We start from the raw sequence: 18,751 nt of genomic DNA, 5'->3' as shown, positions 1-18,751 counted from the left end.
TTACTGCAATGAATAAAGCAGCAATAAGTACAATGGTGCAAATATCTCCATGGTCGGTGAGAAAGTTTTTGAGTGTAAAATAGGTGAGTCAAATGATATCTCTATATTTTGATGGCTTGAGGAATCTCCAGACTGTTTGTCACAATGGCTGGCATTAATCTGCACTTCTACCAGCAGTGAATAGATGGATGTTCTTCTCTCTCCATAGTCTCTCCAATATTTGTTGGCTGATGTCTTGATGATAGCTGTTCTGACTAGAGTTAGATGATGTCTCATAGGAGTTGCAGGAAAATGGATAGACTTACAATGTGTAATGTTAAGTGAGGACACACAACCACAAAAATAAAAACTATATCTTCTTTATATGCAGACCCTAGATCTCCACCTCCCCTCCCCCATCTTACTCTGTGTGTGTAAAATATATGTACTGTTATATAATAGCATGTGTATGTATAAAATGTATGTCTTATTACAGAAAATCATGTGGGTGTGTATAAAAATGTAAGTGCTGTTACAGAATAGCAAGCAGAAAATAGGACAAGAGAAGTAAATACCAGGTTATATAGATGGGAATAATGTGGGTCAAGGACACGTGTCATGAAAGAAGATTTAGTTTTATCTCTGTCATTGATGTTTCATGGCTTTTGGTGAAGATAACTCATAACAATCTATGTGGGAGTGAAGAGGTAGTGATGAAGCCCCCACTTCAGAATCACTATTCTAACTGTAGAGCAGTTCATTGAGATAGACAGACTTCAGATTTGGATAATTTCTCTACATGACTTTGTTTTTGCAAGTTCTTTATAATAAAATTTTAATAAATTTTAATTAAAGACTCTCAAATGGCTCAGGAATACTTAAAGAAATGTACAACATCCTTAACCATCAGGGAAATACAAATCAAAACTATGTTTAGATTCCATCTTACAACTGTAAGTGAATGTCTAAGATCAAAACCACAAGTGACAGCTTATGTGAGGATGTGGAGCAAGGGGAACAGTCCTCCATTGCTGGTGGGAGTGCAAATTTGTATAGTTGCTGTAGAAATCAATATTGCAGTTCCTCAGAAAGGTGGGAATTAATTACTTCAAATCCCAACTACACCATGTTTGGACGTATACTCAAAGGATGCTACATCTTATCACAAGGACAGTTGCTCAATAATACTCATTGTGACTTTATTCATAATAGCAAAAAAAATTGTCAACATTCAATAGATGTCCCTCAACAAAAGAATAGATTAAGAAAATGGGGTGCATTTACACAATGGAGCATTACTCCACTGTTAAAAAAATGTCACCATAAAATTTGTAGGTAAATTGATGAAACTAGAAAAACAAAATCATCCTGACTGAGGTAGCCCAAGAAAACAAATATGGTAGGTATTCACTTATAAGTGGATATTAGCCATTGAATAAATAATAACCAAAATATAATCTGTTCACCTAGAGAGGATGGGTAAACTGAAGGTGTATAGGAGGAATGCATGGATCTCCCTGTAAATGGGAACTAGAATAGACCTTATGGGTGAAATATGGGTGGGCGGGGACAGGAGCAGAAGGGATCAGGTTTGGGGTTGAAATGGAGGAACAGAGTACAGGCTAAGATGTCTGGAATTAAGGGGCATTTCAGAGGTGGTGTGAAAACCTTGTCCAGAGAAAAACATGGAAACCAACCCAGCCACAAAACGTTTGACCTACAATCTGTCATGCATTCAAAACATGCTAGGACAATGGTGACCCAGAACGTGTAGCCAATCAATGTTTGACGTAAGGCCCTCTCCATGAGAAGGAAACCATATCCTACATTGCTTGAGTAATTAAGAACCAGAAACTAGATTGTCCAGGGACCTAGGGTATATCCAAACATTCCTGGCTTAAAAAATATCAATAAAATGTTTCTTATTAATCTTTTTGTCAGAGAGGCTTCCTCTGGCAACATATGAGAGGAGATGCAGAGACCCACAGAGAGAGATTATGCAGAGAGCAGAATAAGAGAGAGGGGGGAGGAACGAGAGAGAGACAGAGAGGAGAGAGAGAGAGAGAGAGAGAGAGAGAGAGAGAGAGAGAGAGAGAGAGAGAGAGAGAGAGAGAGTCTAAATTTGAGGTCAAATCCCTCCCCTCAGGGCTTAGAGAATCCTTCAGAAGAGGAGACATAAAGATTCTAACAATCATAGGGGGCAGAGGACACCAGGTGAACAAGGTCCTGAATCAACTAAGCAAAGGAGAAATGAGCTCACAGAGACTGAAGCAGTAAGCACAGGACCTACGTGAGTCTCCACCAGGTCCTCTGTGGATGCATCATAGAGATTAGTTTAGCACTTCATGGGACTCTGGAGTGTGAGAATAAGCGGGCCTGTGACTCTTGAGCCTGCTCTTGGGACTCCTTCCCTCTGGTTGGGTTGCCACCTCCAATTTTGACAAGGCAGTTTTTGCTTCATTTTACTATACTTTATTGTGTCAAAAATTAGAAAGCAGTATCACAGAGTTCTCAAAATCTCAAGACTGCCATTTTTAGTTGAATACAAATAAAGAGCTGCAAGTAGATCATGTGAGTATCTTCAACTTGCTGTCTAAGAGATATGAAGTAGCAGTGAGCATTAATAACAAGACAATGGTTATTAATACATTAATACAATAATTAACCACTGAACCTTCTCTCCAGCCCCGTCTATAAATGATATTAAGGGGAAATTTAAAAGTCGTTCTACAACCATGAGGTTTTGCTCACTGTCTATATCTGAAGACATACAGAGTGTCCTTGTGGGTTTTGACATCAGTTTGGTTTCCACTAAAACAGGAAAAATGCTGCTTTTTGTTGGCACAATAGATTCTGCTTTTAAATATTCCATGAGCATGTGCCTATTTACATATTACATACATATACTCAAAATATAATATATTATGAAGCCTCTAGTCAGAAAATATTTGTTTTAAATCCCATCGTTGTTCCTTGTCAACTGTGTGCGTTGTCTGTGAGTTCAGCCATGTTATTTACTTGGTAACCTAAGGTCGGATAAAATGAACTCAGCCCCAGGGGGATGTTTTCAGTACCGCTCCTGATTCCGTGATCACCATGCTCTAGTCACCTTATGTCACTCAAGCTTACGTATGCCTTGAAAATTCCCACTGGTGTATGTCCGACGACGTGCATTGTCTTCTTTGCTCTAATAAGAACGTTCATTCTTCACTTCTCTTTCAATCACTGGGTCTGTTTTGTGAGTCAGGTCTCCCTGCAATGTCAACTGAGAAAGACCTTTCCCGAGCATCTCTCCCATCAGCATCCTTTGCCAGCCGTCTGTTATTGTTAATTTTCTTTATCTACAAACGCCCTACTTACTGTTTGTGCCTTCATGATTATTTGCGGCATTACGTTCCACTGGGACGGTACAATTGGGTAGATCTTGTCCATCGCTCTATCTGAGATGCCTCACACCTTGTCTTTTTATAGTAAACAAATGCCCAATGCTTACTGGAGGTGATAAATTGTGTCAAGGAGTTTAGAACAGGTGCTGTGATGCTTAAGACAACACTTGAAGGGTCCTTCCTAATAGAAGAGTTTGTGAAAATTCAAGACCGTGTGGAAGGAAGGTTTGAAGAGCTTTTCCATCTTGATTGTGTAAACGTGAGCACTGACCTAAACAGAGCAGATGATGGTCTCAACTTTCCAAGGGAGATGGCAACTTCAATTTTAGATAAAGCAAGCATATGACGCTATGGATATTGTAGATGGTGATGTCCTGGAGACACTTAGACAAAGGGAAATCTGTCTATATGCCTGATATCACTGCCTTAAAATCTAAAACATCATAAGCTATGTAGAAGAATTGCAGATGAGCTATACTTACCCCGGCCTCTTTGGGAATGACTTCAACAGTTAAGATTATAAACTTGCTGAAATAAAAACGTGACTTACATTTAGACTTTCAAAAGCCCAAACACTGTTGCACGAATTAATCTTATAAAATATCTATATGACATGTATGAAAGTATTGCTCTATTTGAGCTCAGTTCATCTGAACTCAGGTGGAACTAGAACACTGACTATTTGAACTCCCGAGAATATGGTTCAGTCTCATCAGGTGTTCACCTGTTCTTAAATCCCAAGAGTAGCCAATGACTTAAGCTAACTTCTAATTTATGGCATGTTTGGAAAGAGTTGAAAGTCTTTACAAGTTCCATGATGACAGTTAGGGCTACCTATTTAGAGAGGGAAAATAGATCAGGAGATAAGAGTTGGCTTGGCTCAGTAAAGTGGTGACTATAAACTCTCTTCCAAGATCCATGATGTCACCAGCCCTGGGTAGGTGGCTAGGATTCCAGTACCAGACATGATGTCACTCTTGTTGAGTGGATCTTACGTTCAATTACAGAGCTGTTGGTTACTGCCAGGGTGTGCATGCCACTACTGCACCCTTAGGGTTACTGTGCCTTGCCTCACATTGTTGCTGACAGGCATCACAGATGGTTAGGACTGCTGTGTGCTTCCTTTGGAAGCTTGTATGGTGCCTTTTGGTACTATGAAACTATTCCTCAGCAAGTGGGCATTCAGGTCAGCTCCAGCTTGGAGGACAAATGGTTACCTGACTTCCACCCTGGCTTAAACAGCATGGCTGTTTTTCCTTCTGTCTTCCACTCTCCTTTGGGCAGTTGCTGACGGCTACAGTTGCCTGATCTGAAGTGTTTTTCTTTTAAACACGAATTAAAGTATCCTTGAACTTAAACATGAAAAGAAGAAAAGAGTAAAAGAGGAAAAAGAGCAAAAGAGCTGGGGTCATTTAAAACTGTAAAACAAATATATTGACAGAAGAAATTATCTCATTTATGAACTTAGCAACTGTATTGTTGTTATAGTCAAGAGTCTTTAGAGTAATTAGACTTACAGAATCTCTCTCTGTATATATGTATGTGTGTGTGTGTGTGTGTGTGTATGCACACAATTTATTAAAATAAGGCTGCAATCTAGCTAATCTAACAATGGCTGGCTGTGAAAATTCAAGAATCTAGTAGTTGCCTAGTCCACAAAGCTGGATGTCTCAGTTGGTCTTTCCATAGACACTGGAATCCCAAAAAAAGTGGGTTCTAATGGCAGTGAGGAAATTGGCAAGTAGTCAAAGAGCAAAAGCTTTGACTTATTCAGGCTCCTTATACAGGCTTCCAGCAGAAGGCATGGCATAGATTAGGGGTGTGTATTTAGAAGATCCAGATTAAAGGTATGTATATTCCTGACTCAAAGATCAGGATAAGCGAATCTACCTACTTCAAAGTAAGCAAAACTCCCTCACAGGTGTGCCCCTCATTTTCGGATTTTAGATGGTTCCTGCTGTGGTCCTGTTGACAACCAAGAGCAGCCACCACAAAAGCAACACACACTTGATGCTCATACTATTGGTGAGAAAAGGGCTGTGAGAAAAACTCTTCATGGGAAATGTCCATGGCTATCCCTTCTTGGGCCACGGGAAATGGGGAGAAACCAGCTTCACAGAGCAGAAAGCTGTAGGCTGACAAATGAAAGAGAGGCCATGGGCTTAGAAAGCTAAGAGAGCAGAAAGGAAGGTTGAACTCTTGACCAGCTAAACCCAAGGTCATTCTCCTAATGAGCAGCTGTGTTCTGTCTCTTTACCTTTCAGGGTGTAGTCAGAGAATAACAACCAGGTGTTTTGAGAGCCTGACATTTTGTTGCAAAATGCAGCAAAACTGTGCACATGAAAACTTGGCTTTTATTCTTCAACTGTCCTATTTTAAGCTTTCAACCATATGATACTAAGCAAAGTCTCATAGATCACCCCAACCTCAACATCATTTAAAAAAAAAAAAACAACAAAACAATCAAATATAAACTAGAAAACTTTTTAAAAAAACTTTTGCAAAGTGATTAATGTGAAATAAGAAACCTACATGCAATAACAAAATGAAGATGAATTTAAAGTTAGGAAATCTGGGGTGTAAATGAGAATTTGTCGGAGAACTAGCCAGAGAACAAGGCCAAAGAATTAAGGGCAACAAAGACACAATGGTGTAGCCATGTTCAACAGATTGTAGTCAAGCTTGTAGACAGAGCATTTGCAATATGGTAGCATGCTGTTAAATGGATTTTGAATCCAAGTTTCCTGAGTTACAGTTTCTTTCTTTTCATTTGCACTATATACATATTAGATTCCTTATGCATTGCGTTACATATCCACATGAATTTAACCAACCTTAGATGAACTCTATTTCAGTCATATAGGACTGTCTTATAGACTAAGGGATGTAGTGTAACAACTATTTGAACAATATTTACACTACATTAGATACTATAAGTTGGTCATCAGGACTAGGGATCTGTCCACTGAAGGCTGAGCTCCCAGAACAGCTACACAGGCATTTCTCTACCTGGACCAAGGAAGAGCCTGAGGCACAGACCCAGGGAGGTCAGACCGGGAGTTCTCAGAGCGATGGGAGCACAGTGCTCTCTGGAAAAGGGTCCTTTACAGCCCATAGTGAAGGCCAGGTCTGCACCACCAGGACTCAGGATCTGCCCGCAGGAGGCTGAGCTCGAAGGTCAGCTGCACAGGCATTTTTCCAGATGGGCCAAGGGTAAGCCTGACACACAGGCCCACCTGCTGTCTAGCAAGGGAACAATAGGAGTTCTTAGAGCTCACAGAGCATGGTGCTCTCTGGAAAAAGGTCCTTTCTGACCGAGAGAAAGAGCTGGGTCTCTGCCATTAGGATTCTGGACCTGTGGGCAGAGAGTTGAGCTACCAGAACAGCCTCACAAGAAGTCTCACACCTGATCCCATGAAGACAGAACTGAGTCACTGCCATCAGAACTCACTGCCTGCCCACAAAGAGCAGAACACCTAGTAGCAATTTCCCTCCTGAGCCCATGGGTCTTCAGACCCACAGAAGAGACAAGCACCAGTCAGAAACAAAAAGATCACCTACAATCAATAAAAACAAAATGGCAAGAGGAAAGCACAAGAACCCAAACAATGGAAACCAAGACAACCTGGCAACATCAGAACCCAGTTCTCCAACCACAGCAAGTACTGGATTTCCCAACACTCCAGAAAAACAAGATGTAGACTTAAAATCCTATGTCATGATGATGGTGGAGATCTTTGAGAAGCGTGTGAAAAACTCCCTTAAACAACTACAGGAGAACCAGGGGAAATCACTCAAAGAACTAAAGGAAAACACAACCAAACAGGTGAAGGAATTAAAAATGGAAATAGATACAGTAAAGAAATCACAAAAAGACAACCCTGGAGATACAAAACTTAAGAAAGAAATCAGGGGACATAGATAAAAGCATTACCAACAGACTATAAGAGGTAGAAGAGATGATCTCAGGGGCAGAAGACAAGATAGAAAACATAAATAAACAGTGAGAGCAGATGCAAAACCCAAAAAGCTCCTATTCCCAAATGTCCAGAAGATTCAGGACACAATGAGAAGACCAAACCTCAAAGATAAGAGGTGTAGAAGAGGGCAAAGAATATCAACTAAAAGGCTTATTAAATATCTTCAACAAAACAATAGAAAAAAACTTCCCTATCCTTAAGAAGGAGATGACTATGTACATACAAGAAACCTACAGAACTCCAAATATTTTGGACCGGAAAAGAAATTTTCCCGACACATAATAGTCAAAATACCAAATGTTCAAAACAAAGAAAAATAACTAAAAGCAGTAAGGGGAGAAAGGACATGAAAAATAAATGCAGACCAATCATAATTACACCAGACTTTTCAACGAAAACTATGAAAGGTACAAGATCCTGAACAGACATCATACAAACTCCAAGAGAACACAAATGCCAGCCCAGGTTACTATATCCATCAAAACTCTCAGTTACCATAGATAGAGAGACCAAAATTATCCAGGACCAAACCAAATTTACACAATATCTGCCCACAAATCCAGCCCTACAAATGGTGATAGGTGGAAAAATTCAACACAAGGAAGGAAACTACACCCAAGTAAAAGCAAAAAAGGAAAACTAAAAGTAAAAAGACACACAGAAAAAATTCTACCTCCAACAGCAAAAACATTTTAAAAAATCATCAGATCCTACTACAAAAGCCAATACTCAACAAAATTAAAGTAAATCTGGAGTAAATGAACAAATTTCTAGACAAATACCAGATACCAAAATTAAATCAAGATCAGATTAACAAACTAAACATTCCCATAACACCTAAAGAAATAGAAGCAGTCATCAAAAGCCTCCCAACCAAAAAAAGCCCAGAACCAAATGTGTTCAGTGAAGAATTCTACCAGACTTTCAAAGAAGACCTAATACTCTCCAAACTATTCCACAAAAGAGAGACAAAGGAAATGCTACCCAACACATTCTTCAGTCACAATTACACTCATACCTAAACCACACAAAGACCCTACAAGGAAAGAGAACTTCAGACCAAATTCCCTCATGAACATTGATGCAAAAATACTCAATAAAATTTTTGCAAAGTGAATCTATGAACACTTCAAAATGATCATTCACCATGATCAAGTAGACTTCATCCCTGGGATGCAGGGATGGTTTAATATATGGAAATCCATCAATGAAATCCACCATATAAACAAATTCAAAGGAAAAACCCCCTGATAATCTCACTAGATGCTGAGAAAGCATTTGACAAAATTCAACACCCCTTCATGTTAAAAGTCATTGAAAGAGCGGGAATCAAAGGCCCATACTTAAACATAGTAAAAGCAATATACAGCAAACCAGTAGCCAACATCAAACTAAACACTGAGAAACTAGAATCAATCCTACTAAAATCAGGGACTAGACATGGCTGCCCACTCTCCCCTACCTATTCAACATAGTACTGGAATTCCTGGCCGGAGCAATTAGACAGCAAAAGAAAATCAAAGGGATACAAATCAGAAAGAATAAAGTAAAAATAACACAATTTGCAGATGACATAATAGTATACTTTAGGGACCACAAAAATTCCACCAGAGAACTTAATAGCTGTTTAACAAGTTCAGCAAAGTGGCTGGATATAAAATTAACTCAAACAAATCAGTAACCTTCCTCTACTCAAAGGACAAACATGCTGAGAAAGAAAATAGGGAAAAGATACCGTTCACATTACAAACAATATAAAATACCTTGGTGTGACTCTAACTAAGCAAGTGAAATATCTGTATGACAAGAACTTCAAATCTTTGAAGAAGGAAATTGAAGAAGATCTCAGAAGATGGAAAGATCTCCCATGCTCATAGATTGGACGGATCAACATGTAAAAATGGCCATCTTACCAAAAGCAATCTACAAAATCAATGCAATTCCCATCAAAACTCCAACTCAATTCTTCATATAGTTGGATAAAGCAATTTGAAAATTCACCTAGGACAACAAAAAACCTAAAATATCGATATCCATCCTCAACAAGAGATCTCTGCAGAATCACCATCCTTGATTTCAAGCTATATTACAAGGCAAATGTGTTAAAAACTGCATGGTACTGGTACAGAGATACGCAGGTTTGATCAATGGAACAGAATAGAAGATCCAGAAATGAACCCTCACACATAAGGTCACTTGATTTTTGACAAAGTAGCTGAAAACACTCAATGGAAAAAAGACAGCCTATTCAACAAATGGTGTTGGTCCACCTGGCACTCAGCATGCAGAAGAATGAAAATAGACCCTTTCTTATTTCCTTGTACAAAGCTCAAGTGCAAGTGGATCAAAGATCTCCACATTAAACCACGTACACTGAAACTATTAGAAGAGAAAGTAGGGAAAACCTTAGAACACATATGCGCAGGGGAAAATTTCCTGAACAGAACACCAATGACTTATGTTCTAAGACCAAGGATCGAGAAATGGGACTTAATGAGATTGCAAAGTTTCTGTAAGGCTAAGGACACTGTCAAGAAAACAAAATGAAAGCCAACAGATTGGAAAAAGATCTTTACCAACTGCACATTTTATAGAGGTCTAATATCCAATATATACAAAGAACTCAAGAAGTTAGACGCCAGAGAATCAAACAATCCTATTAAAAAATGGCATACAGACCTAAACAAAAAAAATTCTCAATTGAGGAACATCTAAGGAAGTGCTCAACATCCCTAGTCATCAGGGAAATGCAAATCAAAACAACCCTGAGATTCTACCTCACCCCAGTCAGAATGGCTAAGATCAAAAACTCAGATGACAGCAGATGCTGGTGAGGATTTGGAGAAAGAACACTCCTCCACTGTTGGTGGGATTGTAAGCTGGTACAACCACTCTGGAAATCAGTCTGGTGGTTCCTCAGAAAACTGGACATAGTCCTACCTGAACACACAGTTATTCTACTTTTGGGCATATACCCTAGAGATGCTCCAACATACAATAAGGACACATGCAGCACAATCTTCATAGCAGCCTTTTTTATAATAGCCAGAAGCTGAAAAGAACCCAGATGTCCTTTAGTAGATGAATGGATACAAAAATTGTGGTATACTTATACAATGGAGTACTACTCAGCTATTAGAAACAATGATTTATGAAATTCCTAGGAAAATGTATGCATGTAGAGAATATCATCCTGAGTGAGGTAACCCAGTCACAAAAGAACAGGCATAATATGCAGTCACTAATAATTGGACACTAGCCCCAGAAAGTTCTGAATACCCAATAAACAAGTCACAGACTATATGAATCTCAAAAAGAAGAAAGGCCAGAATATGGAAGCCTCCATTCTTCTTAGGAAAAAAAAAGAGAAAATTATTTCTTCATCATATATTATTATGTAACGAATTTTGTAAGCTATAATAATATTTTATAAAATGAATAAATTAATAAAAAAGACACTATAATTTATCTTGAGATGAGTTAACGTATAAAGAATATGAATTTGTACCTTGGTTTATGCAAACAGAACATCCATTTCTTTACAGAAGTATCTTTATGTCCAAGGGTTTAGAGATTCTGGTATAAGCCCCCTCTCCCCTGTCCTGAGGACATTAAAGGAACACTGTGGTCTGATGTCATACCCTCTCCCTACCCAGTTGTTTTTCATAATCTGTGAAACATGGACCCTAATGTTAGTGTGTAGGTTAAGCAACATTATGAGGAGTCCATGGCCTTGCCCTAAAGTGCTTGTCCGCGGAGGCTGCTTTGCCCGAAAGCAGTTTTCTGGGGCAGTGTATGCTCTTGTCTAAAAGTGAGCAGTGTACTCAAGATTCAGACTGCCTGCACAGCTTTGCTGGAGAAAGCTGTGATCACTATTATATCTTTTCATTTTACCTACCTCTTTATCTCCTCTTGCAATGGGAACTCATAGATATGGTTTTATAGGTTTTAAGACACACAGGAAAAGATAAAAAGTTAAAAAGGAAGTGTAACAAATGTGACCCCCCCCCTCTCTCTTTCTCTCTCTCTCTCCCTTTCTCATGAACTTTTTATTTTTATTCTCAGGGGACCACACTGTCTGATGTCTTAAGATCTTAGAAGGGTCTTTTCACAATAGAACAGGATAGTAACCTTAAACGTTTGGGGAAGGAGGAGGAATAAGAGCAGTAACATGATGATGATGATGATGATGGTGGTGGTGGTGGTGGTGATGAAGAAGATAATCAGGTGCCTCCTCATCCACTCAGCTGTTTATCAATGGGACAAATCTTTCTATCTCGGCCTCCAAAGTAAAGCAATACCACAGTCAGTGGGCAGATGAAGCATTTAAATGAAAGGGTCTGAAACCCTAACCCTCCAAACCTCAGCTGCAGTGAACGCTGGGTTCTGAGGCTGTGTCCATTAATAGGAGGGGACCTTGTCTAACTGTTGGGTCTTTGTGTTAATTTCAAAGTTTGATTCCATATAGACATAATGTCATTCCAACTATAGGACAATAGCAGAGGACAAGTAAATAGAGACAGGTCTTTCTTTTTTTGGCTGATCTACCTGAGCAATAAATCCAGCAGTGCTGTGTGTTACACAATACACTGCCAGCACCTTTGAGTGTGTGTTGTCCTTTTCCCAGTGCCGTGGGAAACACTCACTCACTATTTTAATCAGCTTTAAAATTCTGAACTTAAGCAAGGTAGACAATTCTTTGTCAAGGCAAATCAGTTCACACCACACACACACACACACACACACACACACACACACACAGTTATACATACACACACACACACACAAAGGCACACATACCAGATGCTAGGATTTTAAAATTATTTTTCTTTACTTATTTTAGAATAGCATTAAGTATTATTATTATTATTTTTAAATTTTTACACCATAATTTAAATCAGTTTTAAGGAAAGAAGAGAATAAAATTTAATGTTTCCAATGCTTGATTTTGTGGGATAGCTGGACAGTTTTCCTGGGAGACCAATTTTCCAAACTCCCGCTCATCTTTGCTTCTGCAGCAGCCCCTCCCCCTCTCTCCACTCCAGGACCAGCTTGATTTTTCCAGGGAATTTCATGCATTTCCAGTTGTTGGGCAACATAAAAGATTATGATACTAGGATCTTCAAAAGTTCTTAACTCTCACATTTACTTTTTATCTTTTAAGAACGTTGAGGGGGGTTGTTTGTTTTGTTTGTTTGGTTAGTTTTCATTAATTTCATGGACCGGTGACACCACGAGCCATCCTTGAGAAAATTTTGGCACCCATATTCACAGTTTGCTGAGGTCTTCCTTTCACCTTGGTCCTTGCTGGCTCCGTTCTTGGTATTTTGTGTCATTTTTCAAGACAAACTGAATCCCTTACTGGGGAGGGCACTTTCTGAGTGAGTTTTCAGTGTGTCTCTTGGTGGAGCTGAGTCTCTCCTTTGAGCTGTTTTTAGCAGCTGCATAAATACAGCTGGAGGGCTGGGGGTGCGGTTGAAAGTTATTTTCCTTCTCCTTCTGTGATTTGGAATGCTGTCCTGCCAACCATGAACCATGAATTAAATTGGAACCTTCACAACACCACCTTTTGCACACAAATTTAAGTGACTTTGAGGGTTGGGCAAAACTTTGCCCTTGATGTGTTAAAACAACAGTGACTTCTACTGTATAGAGTGAGCCCAATTTTAACAAACATGTGTGACAGGCCCCTTACTCTTGTGTATGTTTGGTGCAAGGGAAGTGTGTCAGTTTGTTAGAACTGGCATGGTTAACAAAATACTTCAGACCAGATAGTTTAGCTACTACACATATGCTCTTATAATTCTGCTAATATAAAATCAAATTAGTACTTGCTTTGGCTTCTTTGGAAATCTCTCTGTCTTGTTGACAGCTCTTCTTGTCCTCTGACTTCGTGGCTTACTCTCTGCCCGAGTCCCTGTCTGTGTTTTAGTTGTTTCTTGTTTTAAAGTCACTTAGCCCTAAGACCTCATTGGACTTTAATTATCACCTCAAACACCTTCTCTCTGGGAAGTCATTGTCTGGGTTAGTAGGATCTGAAATTCAGCACACAAAGTTGTTGGAGATATCAGTCACCCCTCAACAGAAAGGAAACACGAGGACAAAGGAGATACTGTCAAGAACCTTACTGTAGGCTAGAGGTTAGAACATTGCGTGTGGGCTATTCACCCAACAGCACAGAATCAACTCCATCACTACCAGTTCCTCTGCCCAAATCCATTTTCTTCCTGTGTTTTGAGTTTTAGGAAAAGCCATCACCATTCCAGCAGGTACAAAGCCTGAATCCCGGCATCATCTTAGCCTCTCTTCCAGGGAGGCTCTAGTGTTTCGTGAAGACCCTAAGGAAGCCTGCGAGCCCACCTGCATAATTAGCTTGAGTACTCCCTTCTTTCCCTGGCTCTCCAGATTAATTTGAGCCATTCATAATTACTCACTGGGATTAGCCAAATAATATTTTAATTGAGTTCACTCTTTCAATTCTTGCCATCTTCCATATTCGCATCTGTACTCAAAAATACTTTGAAAATAATGTTTCTTGGGGGAAGAAATCAGTCCATGTCACTTTCCGGTTAACTTTTTGATTGCTTCACACTATAATAAGGATTGCGTTTAAATTTTTTTTTAATTCAAGTATGCAATATAATTCTTCACCATCAGCTGAGTTGGTTGAGTTCAGGTAACATTCTCACCCTCTCTAGTCTATTATCAAATTCGAAGATGTCAATTCCCATTGACTAAATAATTAGGATCCAGTTTTCAAAACTTGCTTACCTGCACTTGTGGGTTGTATGAGGAGTAAAAAACACCAGGAGAAAAGTCAGTGTGTCATTAACAATGGGAAAAGAAATGAGGGGTGTTAGGGAGGCAATCAACAATGGTATCAGCTGCTTCCTGTGGGGAGACAGAAAGTAGTCGATGTTACTATGTTTCATAGAGTTCTGCATGTAGGAGCACAGAAACTTTCTAAGTCTGAACAGGAATTCAATGGAAGATTCCTAAGATACAGGCTGGTGTGTTTGTGTGTGTGTGTGTGTGTGTGTGTGTGTGTGTGTGTAAGTAACAAGAATTGAATCCAGACATGTGTGCATGCTAAACACTTTCACTAAGCTACATTCCTCAAGCTCTAAGCCAAAATCTCTGTTCTGTTTTGTGTGTATTGTGCACATACATGTTCATATGTGTGTGCACACGCGTGTGCAAAAGGAGGTCTGAGATCAAACTCAAATCTCTTTCTCAGTGGCACTCCATCTTAAGTTCTGAGAAAAGGTCTCTCGCTGCACATGGAATTTACCAGTTAGGCTATGGTAGCTGTCTAGGAAGCCCCGGGTGCTGCCTGTTTCTGCCTCCCTCTGCCGAGCACTTAGCTGTTTGTGTCGCTGTGGATCAGGCCCTTGTGCCCATACAGCTGAGGAATCTCCCTCAAACATTTTCCTCTTGGTTTTGAGGTAGGGATTTGCTATGTTTGCAAGGTCGACTCAGACTTAAGCTCACTTCCGCCTCCATGCTGCATGAGTGACTGTCCGCACTGGGCCACTAAGCTAAGGTTTGGAAAGGCAAGAGGCAGCAAATGGAAGAAGGGGCTAAGGGAGAGGTGCAAAGCATGAACAGTGGGGAGACTCTGGGGAGGAGCACATCCTTCATCCTCAACAGACGACAAGGGCCCAGGCCGGAGTAGGACATAATGTGTCATCTAAGGCTTATTCTAGAAACTCATCTAGAAGGCTTATTGTTACTGCATATGCAATGCTAACTATATGTCAAACACAGCCCACAGTGTCTCATATGTAACTCTGAGATAAACCTCAACCAAAAGCTGCTGAAATGCAGGCAAAGCGATTATATAATTATCCCATGTCCCATAGATCTGTTTTTAACCATTCTCTATATAGCCTTCTGCCTGGAATTTGTGATTCCAAGCAAAACATTCACTGAAACAGGGTCACAGGACTACACACATGAGAAGCACTGGGCTGGATGAGAATGTGTATGAGAATTTCCCACGAGGGCTAATCCGCAGCCTTTCTGATCTACTCTGAGGTGGAATATTGCTTGGTATACTTGCAGCCAGGGTGGAGTGCATGAATGAAGTTCTAACCTAGGGCTCTCCTTTTCTCCTGACGCTTGGGTGTCACCAGCTGCAGAATTTCTAAGCTTATGATCCTTTCTGCCTTGCCACCCTTGCTGGATACGCCCCTCCCCATTCCTCAGTTTACTTGAGCTATCTCATGAATTCAGCCTAGGCATTGGCTCCTCATGAAGCTGTCCGTGAAACCTAGTTAGATTCCAGGCTTCCACAATGTGTCCAGAGGAGAAGGTTATGACTGTCATTATTGGGCTTTGACTCTTTCTCTGTTCTCTAAGCTCACAAAGGCTGTGAAGATAAAGACATTGTCTACTTCATTGTTGATGAGTTTTTCCTCCCTTTAAAGAAAACCTCAACTCTATCCAGGGGCCTGCGCCCACTCTATACTGTCCACATGACCCAAGAGAGGGCCTTTCTGTCTCAAGGCAGAGACCCGATTCTGATAGTAAACGTTGGTTTTTCTCAACTAGGAATGAGCTTGCCTCACAGGAGAATTTGGCAACATCCCGGCATATAGTAGGTCATCACCATGTGCTTTCTACTGTTATTTTATGGTGGACAAATGTTTCCTCTATACCCCATTCATTCATTGTTCCAGTAAAGATTCAGTGGGTTCCACATTTGAGATTTGAGACTTTCCTGTACATGGCAATTGTTGAGAGACTTTGCTTCCGGACAGGAAATGGATCAGGAGGGACTTTGGTCTGATCAGTTATTCTCCGTGATTTGGAGAGAAACAATGTGGAAGCTGAGAAGGTGGACTGGGGTCACTCTGAGGCTTCAAATGGCCTGGGTCCTGTAAAAGAGTCTTGTTATGATTCGAAAAGAGAGCAGGCCACCTGCACATTCTGCAGCTAGACCGTAGTGACAGGAGACAATCGTCAGGCAGCCATGAAATAGCTACAGCTAAAGCTCTTGTGCGAGGTGACCTGGTGTGAAGTCCTTGCTACCCTTGAGTAGCTAACGGCATCCCTGAGAACCTAGAAGGGACTCGGGGATGCTTCTTGAATGGTGATAGAGCTGCTTTTGAGAATCTCTGCTCCTGTACATAACCCCCTATAAAAACTCATCAGTCCACCAAGAGTTGTAACTGTTTTCTGGAACATAGCAGATGACTGGGCTATGGTTTTGAGCCAGAATTCTTAAATACCTGTCACCTGGTATCTGTGGCTGAAATGATGAAAAACTACCATTCAATTAATCCAAAACTACCCTGGTTTTAAGAAGACACTTAGGATAACCGTGTCCATGTAGAAGCAGCGTGTGTGTGTGTGTGTGTGTGTGTGTGTGTGTGTGTGTGCTTGTGTATGTTTATGGGCTCGTGTGTGTGTGTGTGTGTGTGTGTGTGTGTGTGTGCTTGTGTATGTTTATGGGCTCGTGTGTGTGTGTGTGTGTGTGTGTGTGCTTGTGTATGTTTATGGGCTCGTGTGTGTGTGTGTGTGTGTGTGTGTGTGTGGTATACAGGTCTATGTGTAGGCCAGAAGTCATGAATAACTTTTCCTGGAGAGACACAATATACATATGTTCATTTACCCCTGAAAGACAACTCAGGACAGAGAAAATTGATGATTGTGTCAATGTCCAACTTGGTAGACTAATGGGTTCATATTGGGGTTACTTACAGGAGCTGGGACACTCAAAGCAACTCCATTACAGAAAACCCACACCAGCATGCCTCATCCAGACACATCCGTGCAAGTCTGCACACACTGTAAGCAGATAGATGTATCCAAATACTTTCTTGCACACCGCTTGGTGGAACAGAGTCTCTTCCCCTAGCCTTTTTAAAATGGAGCCATCAGGCTGGGTAAGGAATGGGGGTCTTTATGTTTCCCCTTTCCCTAGAGAGAGATTTAAAATTTATTTACCTCCTGAGTTCTGTTTCTCTACCCGTTCGACCTCTGCATCACATATCAGTTCATTGTAGTGGTGCAGCCACCCCGAGCTGCGAGACCCTTGAGGCAGGCTCTGGGTCTCTTCCGCTCGTTTCTTTAATCTCGAGAGAAAACTCTCTGATCCTGGTGCGCTCTTCTTTAGCTAGAGTGCCTGGCCAGAGAGCACTGGGAAAATTTGCTTGTCTCTGTTCCCCCAGCACTGGGTTGCTTTCACTACCTCGCCTACCTTTTTCAGGGGTTCTAAGGATCTGAATTCAGGACTTTGTGTGTGTGCGCAGCAAGGGCTCTGCAAACTGGAAACACCATGGAGGTCAAAGGAGACTTTGCTGGAGTTCATACACTCAGGTCCTCCGGCTTGGTGGCAAACCCACTGAACCATCTCTCCCAAGATTTAACTTCTGACAAGTTGCTGAGATGCATTTTTGGTAATCTTTGGTTTGGCAAAGATCTCTTGTGGAATCCTTTGACAGCCTTTCAGGAGTTGGAACTTAAGAAACGGCTTCCCTGGGCCCAGTCTCCCACCGCCTGGCTATTACGCTCCACTTTCTTTCTAGTATTTTCTGACAGGAAAACATTGGCCATCACAGAAATTTGCTGAATTGTGTTTCCTCTCTTTGTTCTTAACCATCTACCCTTCCCACGCATTTCCCACTCTCCCCTCCCAAACACTCCTGGGGGGGGGGGATGACAGTCAAATTTTCAGTGGAGTTGGAGAACTTCTGTGTTTCCTAAGCACCCTACTTATGTCTCTCTGAAAGGTACTTGTTGCTCTAGTTGCTTTTGTAGTTTGAAAGGCACTCCAGTCTCCCACTAAGCTTGTAGTTATTTTAGAATTATGCTTGTAAATGATCACTTTTCAAGGTTTGCTATTTCTGTACCCGGTGCTTGAAAAAAAAAAATTAACATTCTATAAATACATGGCTTAAAAGTGAGTTTTGTAAATGTGTCTTTTTTTGTTGTTGTTGTTAAACTGGGAAACATTGCTTTTAATGACCAGCAGTAAAATGTACATAGCAAATTTAGAAGACTTCTAGAACCTTTACCGCCACCCCCACCCCGTCTCTCCCCTTCCTCCAGCACTTGGCAAGCCAACTTAATTAGAAACTAATCTTCACTATGAAACATCTGACAGTTACCATAGTATGATGCCCTGCTGTCCTGGCAACACCACCCGTTTGTTGCAACATTTTTAGCTATTACATTGCTAGGAAAAGATCAATTTTTCTTATATGAATTTAAGAAACAAAACAGATACCCTTCCCCCAAGAAACCCACAACTTAAGGAAAGTTGCTCTACAGGGACTGAGCTTGAGAACTTTGAAATCCTGGGGGGTGGGGGGTTGGGGGGAGTTCTAGGACTGAGCGTCTCTGGTTACACCCACCAGGCAGCCCTTCTCTTGCTGTCTGGGCGCGCGCGTGACCGAAAGT

The sequence above is a fragment of the Micromys minutus genome (genome assembly GCF_963924665.1).
Source record: "Micromys minutus genome assembly, chromosome: 8".
NCBI lineage: Eukaryota > Metazoa > Chordata > Mammalia > Rodentia > Muridae > Micromys > Micromys minutus.
Note: the sequence above shows the minus strand (reverse complement) of the source record.